This window comes from Epinephelus fuscoguttatus, linkage group LG5, assembly GCF_011397635.1.
Source record: "Epinephelus fuscoguttatus linkage group LG5, E.fuscoguttatus.final_Chr_v1".
NCBI classification, from domain to species: domain Eukaryota; kingdom Metazoa; phylum Chordata; class Actinopteri; order Perciformes; family Serranidae; genus Epinephelus; species Epinephelus fuscoguttatus.
Window position 1 is genome coordinate 1,373,105 of NC_064756.1, and position 14,275 is coordinate 1,387,379.

The 14,275-nt window shown below is 44.8% G+C and overlaps 1 protein-coding gene across 1 annotated transcript in view; it reads right to left on the reverse strand.

Moving 5' to 3' along the window:
- The window catches only part of abcg1 (ATP-binding cassette, sub-family G (WHITE), member 1), a 391,642-nt gene that overhangs the window by 109,204 nt on the left and 268,163 nt on the right, over positions 1 to 14,275 (reverse strand). The window lies entirely within an intron of this gene.

A 14,275-nucleotide genomic window follows, 5' to 3' on the forward strand; every position in this document is an offset into this window, starting at 1 on the left:
TTACGTTTAGCCAACACACACACACACGTGGTCACGTTTGGTGAACACACACATGATTACGTTTAGCCAACACACCCACGTGGTTACGTTTAGCCAACACACACACACACACACGTGGTCACGTTTAGCCGATACACACACGTGGTTACGTTTAGCCAACACACACACACACACGTGGTCACGTTTAGCCGATACACACACGTGGTTACGTTTGGCCAACACACACACACACACGTGGTTACGTTTAGCCGATACACACACGTGGTTACGTTTAGCCAACACACACACACACACGTGGTCACGTTTAGCCAAAACACACACACACACACACGTGGTCACGTTTAGCCAAAACACACATGTGGTTACGTTTAGCCAACACACACACACACACGTGGTCACGTTTAGCCGATACACACACGTGGTTACGTTTAGCCAACACACACACACACACGTGGTCACGTTTAGCCGATACACACACGTGGTTACGTTTGGCCAACACACACACACACACGTGGTTACGTTTAGCCAAAACACACACGTGGTTACGTTTAGCCAACACACACACACACACGTGGTCACGTTTAGCCAAAACACACACACACACACACGTGGTCACGTTTAGCCAAAACACAGATGTGGTTACGTTTAGCCAACACACACACACGGTCACGTTTAGCCAACACACACACATGGTTACATTTAGCCAACACACACACAAACATGGTTACGTTTAGCCAACACACACACACATGGTCACGTTTAGCCAACACACACACATGGTTACATTTAGCCAACACACACACACATGGTTACATTTAGCCAACACACACACATGTGGTTACGTTTAGCCGACACACACGTGTTACATTTAGCCAACACACACATGATTACATTTCGCCGACACACAGATGTGGTTACATTTAGCCGACACACACACGTGGTTACGTTTAGCCAACACACACATGGTTACGTTTCGCCAACACACACACACACACACACACACGGTTATCTTTAGCCAACACACACACGGTTATGTTTCGCCAACACACACTGTCCAAGAGTCCAAGAGTGACACCGCGTTGTTGCTAACGTAAGCGACAGTCATGTGTACGTACCTACAAGCCCTTTTGTCCCAGAGGCGTCCATGGAAGATCCCTGATCCTCCGAGTCATGTTACTCTCAGGCCCTGGCTGTGCCAGTGACGGGCACTGTTTGCTGTTTTTGAAGAATGTTGAACTACAAGGCAGAAATGACTTGAGATGTTTGTGGAACTTTAACATCATGTTGACGAAAGCTTGCAGTATGTGGATCTTTTAAAAAATTATTTAACCTTTATTTAGACAAGCATTCTCATTCAGTATGTTTCCATGGAAACAGTGAAGTGGAGTTGCAGTCACAGCTGGACGAGCACATTTAACTGGCCTACTGTCCTTGTCCCAGTATACAAGCACGGGAGTGTTATGCCTTTTTCATTTTCGAGGTAATCCTGGGTGGAGACATGTTTCTCTGGCGGGGGTAAGCGTTCAGGTTCCTGGCTGTCTGGCTGTGGTTCTCTGAGTTTCTGTTTTTAAAGATGCCTCGTGCCCAGCACGCCTCAGAAGATATTTAGGGTTGAGTGAATGTTGGGTAGGTATCGGGGGGGTTGCTTTTAACTGTCAATACACTCAGGGGCTTGCTTGCTGTACTTACTGGGGGGGGTGTTTGTTAAGTTAGGTGAGTTAAGGATAGTACTCTGTCTATTTGGTCCCATTGTGGTAATTTGTCCCTGATCCTAGCTTATGTGATGCAGTTTTTGTTCTGTCAGGTTGTGGTGTGTGACTTGACTTGTGTAGGCTAGTTTTTCCTGAGTTTGTTGCCTTAGTTTGATTGCCAGCAAGTGTCATCTGAATAATGGTACTTGTTGGGTAATATTCAGTGCTACAGTAGTAGTTGATGGGTGATTTCTAGGCCTACATATTTGTGACTATGTCTTTGGTGGTCGTTAGAGCATTTGTGATTTGGCTGCTTTTGTTTGTATGGGACACTTAGCGTTGTGTGCACTGTGTATATTGGTTAGTATAAGTTTCTAGGTGCAGTTAACCAGTTTTGTAATTAAGTTATCCAGTATGGCAACACTTGATGACTTTATTAGCACACCTTCAGAGAAGTTGCTTGAGCAGTTCACCAAAGATCAGCTGCTAAAACTCGCTAGTTATTATGAGATTGAGATCGCTAGCAGTGAGAAGCGCTTAAAAGAGAGTGTTAAAGAGGCTCTTAAGCCTATGTTAACTGAAAATGGTGTGTTAAAGCCTGTACCTCCCTCAGCTTCTCAAAGTATTTCTGAACCTTCTCAAATAACAGACGTTGCTCTTGAGTTGAGGCTTAAAGAACTAGCCTGACAAGAGTTGCAATTACAAGATAAGCAACGGGAGCGACTGCTAAAAGAGAAGCAAATGCACCTAGAGCATGAGCGTTTCCTCAAAGAACTGGAACTAAAGCAGGCTGCTTTGTTGCGCCCCCCTAATGCTGAGTCGTCTGCATTCGATGCAGCTAGAAACATTAGATTGGTTCCTCCTTTTGTAGAGAAAGACGCTGAAAAGTATTTCCCTCATTTTGAACGTGTGGCCACCCTTTCAAAATGGCCTAAACATGCATGGACTTTGCTTTTGCAGAGTGTGTTGGTGGGAAAAGCACAGGAAGCATCGAGGAAAGCCTGGACTATGAGACCGTTAAAGGGGCTATTCTGAGAGCTTACGAACCTGTCCCTGAAGCTTACCAACAGTTTAGAAGTCTCAGGAAACTTGATAAACAAACTTATGTTGAGTTTGCAAGAGAAAAAGACTCCCTCTTTAGCAGATGGTGCAAGTCTCAGAAAGCAGAAACAAAAGAAGATCTCAAACAAGTGATCTTGCTTGAAGAATTTAAAAACTGTCTGCCTGACATCATTTGTACATATTTAAGCCTGTGTCCATGTCTTCTGCTTCCTTCACTGGTAAATCAGCCGTTGGAAGCGCTTCTTCAGAAAAGGCCTGTTTCTACTGTAAGAAACCCGGCCATCTTATTGCTGATTGCCCTGTCTTGTGTAAGAAACAAAAGTCCTGTAAGCCAGTAGCTTTGATAAAAACTGTAAAAGAGTCTGCTGTAGCCCCAGCTATGGAGCATTCAACTCAAAAGAGTGAGTTAGCTGGCTCTTCAGCTTTTCTTATGGATGGTTTTGTTTCCTTGGTTCTGATCCTGCAAGCGGCCTATTAAGATCTGGAGAGATTCTGGAGCTTTTCAGTCTTTGATCCTCGAGGACTTCCTCCAGTTTACTGATGAATCTGCTCTGGGTTCTAGCGTTCTTGTCGAGGGGTTCGTGGGGTTATTTGTCCTGTCCTTTACATAATCTTAACCTTCAAACAGCTCTGGTCTCTGGAGAGGTAGCTGTGGCTATTTGTCCATATCTCCCAGTTGAAGGTGTGTCCTTCATCTTAGGGAATGACTTGGCCGGAGGTAGAGTACTTGTTGCCCCTGAAGTAGTTCTGTCCCCTGTAGCTATTAAAAGCCCAGATGGACTGGAGAAGCAATTTCCAGACACTTTACCTGTATGTGTTGCTACCCGTGCCATGTCAAGGAAAGACCAAGGCAAAACCTCTGATCCTGAGATTGTCCTTTCACACACCTTCCTACTAAAGGATGAGACACCAGGGTTTAGTAAAGTGTTCCCCTCTCGGGAAGAGCTCAAGCTTGAACAGGGAAAAGATGCAACTTTGTCTTCCCTGTTTGGTGAAGCTATTTCCGAGGATGAAATTACAGCTGTTTCATGTGGGTATTTTGTGAATGATGGAGTGTTGACGAGAAAGTGGACGTCTCCTAAGATGTCTTGTCAGGATGACTGGAGCAGTGTGTTTCAAGTTGTTGTTTGGCCTGGTGTGAAAAGGATGTTGCTCAACACTGTAGAACATGTCATGTGTGCCAACTGTTGGTAAACCTAACCAGAAAATCCCACCTGCGCCTTTACATCCTATTCCAGCTACTGGAGAGCCTTTTGAGCAAATCCTGATTGATTGTGTTGGTCCACTCCCTCGCACCAAGTCAGGTAACCAATACTTATTGACTATCATGTGTACGGCTACTCGGTTCCCTGAAGCCATTCCCCTGCAGAATTACAGCTTCAGCGGTTTCTAAGGCTCTAATTAAGTTCTTCACTGTGTTCGGCCTCCCCAGGGTTGTTCAGACTGACCAAGGGTCAAACTTTATGTCCCGTGTTTTCTCTCAAGTGCTCAAGCAGTTGTCTATCCAGCATTGTACTTCGTCTGCTTATCACCCAGAATCTCAGGGAGCATACTGATGTTGTGGTTGTTCCAAAAGACAGTGATGTTGTTGCTGTTTCAGAGAACAGTGATGTCCCAGAGGATGCTTTCGTTCATCCAGAAACCTCTCAGGGTAGGTTGCCAAATTCTAAAATCCTGGCTAACTTGGATGTCCATCTTACTTACTTGGATTCTCCCAAACGCTCTGACATCATTGAGTTGGTTAATAAACATCCTGCTCTGTTCTCTGATGTGCTGACACGCACAACCTTTCTGCAGCATGACACTGATGTAGGTGATGCTGCTCCCATTAAGCAGCATCCTTACAGAGCGAATCCTGTTAAGCGACAGCTTCTGCGTAATGAAGTAGATTATATGCTGCAACATGGTATTGCTGAACCTAGTGCTAGCTCCTGGAGCTCCCCATGCCTGCTTGTTGAGAAGTCAGATCATACTCCCCGTTTTTGTACTGACCTTCACAAGGTCAATTCTGTCACCAAGCCTGATTGCTACCCTCTTCCCCGATTGGACGATTGTATTGATAGGGTGGGATCAGCAGTTTTTGTCACCAAGTTAGACCTCTTAAAAGGTTACTGGCAAGTCCTCTTACTCAGCGAGCCGTCAAATCTCTGCTTTTGTGACACCAGACGATTTCTGTCAGTACGCTGTTATGGTTTTTGGAATGCGGAATGCACCGGCTACTTTTCAGCGTCTGGTAAATAAGGTATTGAAGGGAGTTGTAGATTGTGAAGCCTATCTTGATGTGGTGATTTACAGTTCCTCCTGGTCTCAGCATGTAGCTCAGCTGGAAGAAGTGTTTCACAGGCTTGCTGTTGCCAATTTGACTTTGAATCTTGCCAAGTGTGAATTTGGACAGGCCACAGTAACGTACTTGGGAAAAACGGTTGGACGTGGAAAGGTCTGTCCCATTGAGGCCAAAGTGGAGGCCATTGTGAACTTTGGTGTGCCCAGTTCTCGGCGTGATTTGAAACATTTCCTTGGTATGGCGGGTTACTATAGGAGTTTTTGCAAGAATTTTGCGACTGTTGCTGCCCCCTTGACTAATCTGCTTAGCCCAAAAGTCCCTTTTGTTTGGACAGACGTGTCAGTTTGCTTTCGAGAGCCTGAAAGCACTGTTGGCTAGTGCTCCTGTTCTCGCTGCCCCTGCCTTTAACAGGCCCTTTAAACTAGCTATTGATGCAAGTGATGCTGGTGTTGGGGCTGTTCTCCTCCAAGAGGATCCATCAGGGGTAGAGCATCGTGTGTGCTACTTTTTGAAAAAGTTTAACTTGCATGAAAAACACTACTCCACTACAGAGAAGGAGGCGTTAGCCCTTATTCTAGCTCTGGTTCATTTTGGTGTTTATGTTTCTTCCAGCCAGACCGTAGTGGTCTACACCGATCATAACCCTTTGGTTTTCCTTAACAGGATGAAAAACTCCAACAACCGTTTAATGCAATGGAGCTTGATCTTGCAGAGGTTTAACCTGGACATCCAGTTTGGGTCTGACTGACTGTATACATGCAGGAGTCACATGATCTGGGTGTGTTAGTCCCACTGTGACACATTCACTGCAGGACCATTTCACTCACACTGACATGTTTACAGGGATTTATATAAATCCCTTTTCTCTGTTGTCATGGAAACGGACTGACTGAGACATGCACCCACATTCTCAAGACAGACGTGCTAAACCTTAGTGGCCACAGGGGGCCACCTACAGGTGATATTTGGTGCCCACAAAGTATCGTTGTGTGGCCATGGTTCATGTCGAACCCTGCCGTACGCTTTTCCAGACATTTCCACATTCATTAGTGCAACATCGTAGATAACTGGACTTCCTCAGGTCTTTTTTGAAGACATTTCACTTGTCATCCAAGAGGCTTCTTCAGTATCTTGTTCTGCACAAGGCGAAACGTCTTCAAGAAACACAAGCAGGTCAGCTGCCTACGATACAGCACTTATGATGACCATGACCTGATGACTGAGATTCTTCACCAACATTTCCCACGTTTCTACTGTTAAAGGAAGTTTTTCCTTCTCTGACTTAAATCTTAAGGACAGAATGGTTGTACGCTGTAAAGATGGAAAAGACCTCTGAGTTAAATTCAGTTGGAATTTTGTGATATATAATTAAAACTGACTCAACCAAACTTGATTGGTGCGACCCATTCAGTTTGGAACTTGTGTCATGTTTTCACACTGAGTCTGAAACTTTTGCACATCATTAAAACGTTCGGAACAGATTTCAATTTTCTGTGTTTTTTCCATCAGAGTCTTGAGAGACGCTTCACACTCGGCTGTCCTGTCCATTAAAGGCAAAATGCCCAAATAAAACATCTTAAAAAAACAAAAAAAGTGTCTCCATAGTTGTCACTTCTGTGACATCAGTGAGATGAACGACGTCAGACAGCTGCTGTGGGTGTTCTCCGAAAAGCTTAAAAGAAGCAGCAGCAGAGTTTGAGCTCAGTCAGGACGGACGCATGGATTCACACAGTGTCACAAAGTGTTTCCTGTCTTATCTCAGCATCATGTAGACTTTAAGTAAGAGACGGGTGAGTCAGGGTGAACTGTTGATGATGAATGTCTTTACTCTGCTTATTCCTGTCGCTGTGTTCAATACGTCAGCTGCTAACAGTCCTAAACATGTGCACAGTGTGTGACAGTAAAATGTGACGCTCTGTGGAAACATTTTGTCCTCTCAACAGTGTTGTGGCTGCTTTATGAAGCCAGGGATCATGATCAACTCCACACAGGTTTCATTTTTCACCCTGGCTGCGTACTCTGACACTGGAGCCTTCAAACATTTATGTTTCATGATCGTCATGTGTCTCTACATGTTGATTATCTGTGCCAACCTCCTGCTGATTGTGGTTATCTGTGTGAACAGAAGCTTACATGAACCTATGTACATGTTTCTGTGCAGCCTGTTTGTAAATGAACTGTATGGTAGTACAGGGTTGTTTCCATTGCTGCTTCAGATCCTCTCTGACATTCACACTGTCTCTGCTTCAGCTTGTTTCCTGCAGAATTTCTTTCTTTTCTTCTACGGAGGTGTGGAATATTTCAGCCTAGCCGTCATGTCTTATGACAGATACCTGGCTATATGTTGCCCTCTGCAGTATAACACACAGATGTCCTTTAATAAAATCACCATGCTTGTTGCTGTAACGTGGTTTTACCCTTTACTGTTCTGTCTTGTGATGACGTCGCTGACTTCCTCTTTACAGCTGTGTGGGAACATCATTCAGAAAGTTTACTGTGACAGCTACTCTGTTGTCAAACTAGCCTGCGGTGACACCACAGCTGTTAACATCTACGGACTCTTCATCTCTTTGCTCTCAGTCTTCTCTCTGCTGTTGCTCATTCTTTACACTTATGGAAGATCCTTAAAGTCTGTTTCTCTGGTTCGAAACAGACGAGACAGAAAGCTGTCAGCACCTGCACACCTCACCTCATCTCCCTCCTCAACTTCACCTTCGGGGCTCTCTTTGAAATAGTGTCAAGCAGGTTTGATATGAACAATCTGCCCAATGTTCTGAGAATTTTTCTATCACTGTACTGGCTCACATGCCAGCCGGTTCTCAGTCCTTTAGTGTACGGTCTAAACATGTCCAAAATTCGCATCATGTTTAAAAGTCTTGTCTTTGATAAAGTGTAGAGCAGTTATGTTGAAGCCAGCTGACAGATTTCACTGTTTTCTGACGTTAAAATTGAACCTGTGGTTGTTTAACTTTAAAAAACATGAGACCTGAAATTCAGCTGCCGTGTCTTCACAACCTGCCCTCTGATGAGATATGTTAGCTTTCCACCACGCTTTCAAATCAGCGTCCATTTTCTTCTCACACTATTCTGAAATGCATTGCTACCATGATGTATGAAAGAAAGAAAGGAAAATACATGACGTGTTTTACTGAAGAGAAGCTGTTTAATAAGCTGCAGAAGATCATTTGTCCCCACTGTCTAAACATCACGTCCTCACTGTGACCTCGTCACATGACCACGTTTGGTCATTAACATATGACGTCCAAGGTACCCTGGGTGTGTTGGTTGTTGACGTTCTGGGACGCCGTGTCAACTTCAGCCTGTTACATGCATTGTCTGTTTTCAAAATACACTTCTGTTTTCACAGGAAATGTACAGTTTGAGACAGTCTCTTTCAAAATAAAAGCACTACGTCAGTACAACAACACCAACTAATGTTTTTTCCTCCAACAACACACACACGTGGTTACGTTTAGCCGACACACACACGTGGTTACGTTTAGCCGACACACACACGTGGTTACGTTTAGCCGACAAACACACGTGGTTACGTTTAGCCAACACACACACACGTGGTTACATTTAGCCAACACACACACACACACGTGGTCACGTTTGGTGAACACACACATGATTACGTTTAGCCAACACACCCACGTGGTTACGTTTAGCCAACACACCCACACACACGTGGTCACGTTTAGCCGATACACACACGTGGTTACGTTTAGCCAACACACACACACACACGTGGTCACGTTTAGCCGATACACACACGTGGTTACGTTTAGCCAACACACACACACACACGTGGTCACGTTTAGCCAAAACACACACACACACACGTGGTCACGTTTAGCCAAAACACAGATGTGGTTACGTTTAGCCAACACACACACACGGTTACATTTAGCCAACACACACACAAACATGGTTACGTTTAGCCAACACACACACACATGGTCACGTTTAGCCAACACACACACATGGTTACATTTAGCCAACACACACACACATGGTTACATTTAGCCAACACACACACATGTGGTTACGTTTAGCCGACACACACGTGTTACATTTAGCCAACACACACATGATTACATTTCGCCGACACACAGATGTGGTTACATTTAGCCGACACACACACGTGGTTACGTTTAGCCAACACACACACGGTTACGTTTCGCCAACACACACACACACACACACACGGTTATCTTTAGCCAACACACACACATGGTTATGTTTCGCCAACACACACTGTCCAAGAGTCCAAGAGTGACACCGCGTTGTTGCTAACGTAAGCGACAGTCATGTGTACGTACCTACAAGCCCTTTTGTCCCAGAGGCGTCCATGGAAGATCCCTGATCCTCCGAGTCATGTTACTCTCAGGCCCTGGCTGTGCCAGTGACGGGCACTGTTTGCTGTTTTTGAAGAATGTTGAACTAAAAGGCAGAAATGACTTGAGATGTTTGTGGAACTTTAACATCATGTTGACGAAAGCTTGCAGTATGTGGATCTTTTAAAAAATTATTTAACCTTTATTTAGACAAGCATTCTCATTCAGTATGTTTCCATGGAAACAGTGAAGTGGAGTTGCAGTCACAGCTGGACGAGCACATTTAACTGGCCTACTGTCCTTGTCCCAGTATACAAGCACGGGAGTGTTATGCCTTTTTCATTTTCGAGGTAATCCTGGGTGGAGACATGTTTCTCTGGCGGGGTAGCGTTCAGGTTCCTGGCTGTCTGGCTGTGGTTCTCTGAGTTTCTGTTTTTAAAGATGCCTCTGAGCCCGCACGCCTCAGAAGATATTTAGGGTTGAGTGAATGTTGGGTAGGTATCGGGGGGGTTGCTTTTAACTGTCAATACACTCAGGGGCTTGCTTGCTGTACTTACTGGGGGGGGTGTTTGTTAAGTTAGGTGAGTTAAGGATAGTACTCTGTCTATTTGGTCCCATTGTGGTAATTTGTCCCTGATCCTAGCTTATGTGATGCAGTTTTTGTTCTGTCAGGTTGTGGTGTGTGACTTGACTTTGTGTAGGCTAGTTTTTCCCTGAGTTTGTTGCCTTAGTTTGATTGCCAGCAAGTGTCATCTGAATAATGGTACTTGTTGGGTAATATTCAGTGCTACAGTAGTAGTTGATGGGTGATTTCTAGGCCTACATATTTGTGACTATGTCTTTGGTGGTCGTTAGAGCATTTGTGATTTGGCTGCTTTTGTTTGTATGGGACACTTAGCGTTGTGTGCACTGTGTATATTGGTTAGTATAAGTTTCCAGGTGCAGTTAACCAGTTTTGTAAGTAAGTTATCCAGTATGGCAACACTTGATGACTTTATTAGCACACCTTCAGAGAAGTTGCTTGAGCAGTTCACCAAAGATCAACTGCTAAACCTCGCTAGTTATTATGACATTGAGATCGCTAGCAGTGAGAAGCGCTTAAAGGAGAGTGTTAAAGAGGCTCTTAAGCCTATGTTAACTGAAAATGGTGTGTTAAAGCCTGTACCTCCCTCAGCTTCTCAAAGTATTTCTGAACCTTCTCAAATAACAGACGTTGCTCTTGAGTTGAGGCTTAAAGAACTAGCCTGACAAGAGTTGCAATTACAAGATAAGCAACGGGAGCGACTGCTAAAAGAGAAGCAAATGCACCTAGAGCATGAGCGTTTCCTCAAAGAACTGGAACTAAAGCAGGCTGCTTTGTTGCGCCCCCTAATGCTGAGTCGTCTGCATTCGATGCAGCTAGAAACATTAGATTGGTTCCTCCTTTTGTAGAGAAAGACGCTGAAAAGTATTTCCCTCATTTTGAACGTGTGGCCACCCTTTCAAAATGGCCTAAACATGCATGGACTTTGCTTTTGCAGAGTGTGTTGGTGGGAAAAGCACAGGAAGCATCAAGGAAAGCCTGGACTATGAGACCATTAAAGGGGCTATTCTGAGAGCTTACGAACTTGTCCCTGAAGCTTCAACAGTTTAGAAGTCTCAGGAAACTTGATAAACAAACTTATGTTGAGTTTGCAAGAAAAAGACTCCTCTTTAGCAGATGGTGCAAGTCTCAGAAAGCAGAAACAAAAGAAGATCTCAAACAAGTGATCTTGCTTGAAGAATTTAAAAACTGTCTGCCTGACATCATTTGTACATATTTAAGCCTGTGTCCATGTCTTCTGCTTCCTTCACTGGTAAATCAGCCGTTGGAAGCGCTTCTTCAGAAAAGGCCTGTTTCTACTGTAAGAAACCCGGCCATCTTATTGCTGATTGCCCTGTCTTGTGTAAGAAACAAAAGTCCTGTAAGCCAGTAGCTTTGATAAAAACTGTAAAAGAGTCTGCTGTAGCCCCAGCTATGGAGCATTCAACTCAAAAGAGTGAGTTAGCTGGCTCTTCAGCTTTTCTTATGGATGGTTTTGTTTCCCTTGGTTCTGATCCTGCAAGCGAGCGGCCTATTAAGATCTGCAGAGATTCTGGAGCTTTTCAGTCTTTGATCCTCAAGGACTTCCTCCAGTTTACTGATGAATCTGCTCTGGGTTCTAGCGTTCTTGTCGAGGGGTTCGGTGGGGGTTATTTGTCCTGTCCTTTACATAATCTTAACCTTCAAACAGCTCTGGTCTCTGGAGAGGTAGCTGTGGCTATTTGTCCATATCTCCCAGTTGAAGGTGTGTCCTTCATCTTAGGGAATGACTTGGCCGGAGGTAGAGTACTTGTTGCCCCTGAAGTAGTTCTGTCCCCTGTAGCTATTAAAAGCCCAGATGGACTGGAGAAGCAATTTCCAGACACTTTACCTGTATGTGTTGCTACCCGTGCCATGTCAAGGAAAGACCAAGGCAAAACCTCTGATCCGGAGATTGTCCTTTCACACACCTTCCTACTAAAGGATGAGACACCAGGGTTTAGTAAAGTGTTCCCCTCTCGGGAAGAGCTCAAGCTTGAACAGGGAAAAGATGCAACTTTGTCTTCCCTGTTTGGTGAAGCTATTTCCGAGGATGAAATTACAGCTGTTTCATGTGGGTATTTTGTGAATGATGGAGTGTTGACGAGAAAGTGGACGTCTCCTAAGATGTCTTGTCAGGATGACTGGAGCAGTGTGTTTCAAGTTGTTGTTTGGCCTGGTGTGAAAAAGGATGTTGCTCAACACTGTAGAACATGTCATGTGTGCCAACTGTTGGTAAACCTAACCAGAAAATCCCACCTGCGCCTTTACATCCTATTCCAGCTACTGGAGAGCCTTTTGAGCAAATCCTGATTGATTGTGTTGGTCCACTCCCTCGCACCAAGTCAGGTAACCAGTACTTATTGACTATCATGTACTGCCTACTCGGTTCCTGAAGCCATTCCCCTGCGCAGAATTACAGCTTCAGCGGTTTCTAAGGCTCTAATTAAGTTCTTCACTGTGTTCGGCCTCCCCAGGGTTGTTCAGACTGACCAAGGGTCAAACTTTATGTCCCGTGTTTTCTCTCAAGTGCTCAAGCAGTTGTCTATCCAGCATTGTACTTCGTCTGCTTATCACCCAGAATCTCAGGGAGCATACTGATGTTGTGGTTGTTCCAAAAGACAGTGATGTTGTTGCTGTTTCAGAGAACAGTGATGTCCCAGAGGATGCTTTCGTTCATCCAGAAACCTCTCAGGGTAGGTTGCCAAATTTAAAATCCTGGCTAACTTGGATGTCCATCTTACTTACTTGGATTCTCCCAAACGCTCTGACATCATTGAGTTGGTTAATAAACATCCTGCCCTGTTCTCTGATGTGGTGACACGCACAACCGTCCTTCAGCATGACACTGATGTAGGTGATGCTGCTCCCATTAAGCAGCATCCTTACAGAGCGAATCCTGTTGCGACAGCTTCTGCGTAATGAAGTAGATTATATGCTGCAACATGGTATTGCTGAACCTAGTGCTAGCTCCTGGAGCTCCCCATGCCTGCTTGTTGAGAAGTCAGATCATACTCCCCGTTTTTGTACTGACCTTCACAAGGTCAATTCTGTCACCAAGCCTGATTGCTACCCTCTTCCCCGACTGGACGATTGTATTGATAGGGTGGGATCAGCAGTTTTTGTCACCACGTTAGACCTCTTAATATGTTACTGGCAAGTCCCTCTTACTCAGCGAGCCCGTCAAATCTCTGCTTTTGTGACACCAGACGATTTCTGTCAGTACGCTGTTATGGTTTTTGGAATGCGGAATGCACCGGCTACTTTTCAGCGTCTGGTAAATAAGGTATTGAAGGGAGTTGTAGATTGTGAAGCCTATCTTGATGTGGTGATTTACAGTTCCTCCTGGTCTCAACATGTAGCTCAGCTGGAAGAAGTGTTTCACAGGCTTGCTGTTGCCAATTTGACTTTGAATCTTGCCAAGTGTGAATTTGGACAGGCCACAGTAACGTACTTTGGGAAAACGGTTGACGTGGAAAGGTCTGTCCCATTGAGGCCAAAGTGGAGGCCATTGTGAACTTTGGTGTGCCCAGTTCTCGGCGTGATTTGAAACATTTCCTTGGTATGGCGGGTTACTATAGGAGTTTTTGCAAGAATTTTGCGACTGTTGCTGCCCCCTTGACTAATCTGCTTAGCCCAAAAGTCCCTTTTGTTTGGACAGATGTGTCAGTTTGCTTTCGAGAGCCTGAAAGCACTGTTGGCTAGTGCTCCTGTTCTCGCTGCCCCTGCCTTTAACAGGCCCTTTAAACTAGCTATTGATGCAAGTGATGCTGGTGTTGGGGCTGTTCTCCTCCAAGAGGATCCATCAGGGGTAGAGCATCCTGTGTGCTACTTTTCGAAAAAGTTTAACTTGCATGAAAAACATTACTCCACTACAGAGAAGGAGGCGTTAGCCCTTATTCTAGCTCTGGTTCATTTTGGTGTTTATGTTTCTTCCAGCCAGACCGTAGTGGTCTACACCGATCATAACCCTTTGGTTTTCCTTAACAGGATGAAAAACTCCCAACAACCGTTTAATGCGATGGAGCTTGATCTTGCAGGGGTTTAACCTGGACATCCAGTTTGGGTCTGACTGACTGTATACATGCAGGAGTCACATGATCTGGGTGTGTTAGTCCCACTGTGACACATTCACTGCAGGACCATTTCACTCACACTGACATGTTTACAGGGATTTATATAAATCCCTTTTCTCTGTTGTCATGGAAACGGACTGACTGAGACATGCACCCACATTCTCAAGACAGAGCTAAACCTTAGTGGCCACAGGGGCCACCTACAGGTGATATTTGGTGCCCACAAAGTATCGTTGTGTGGC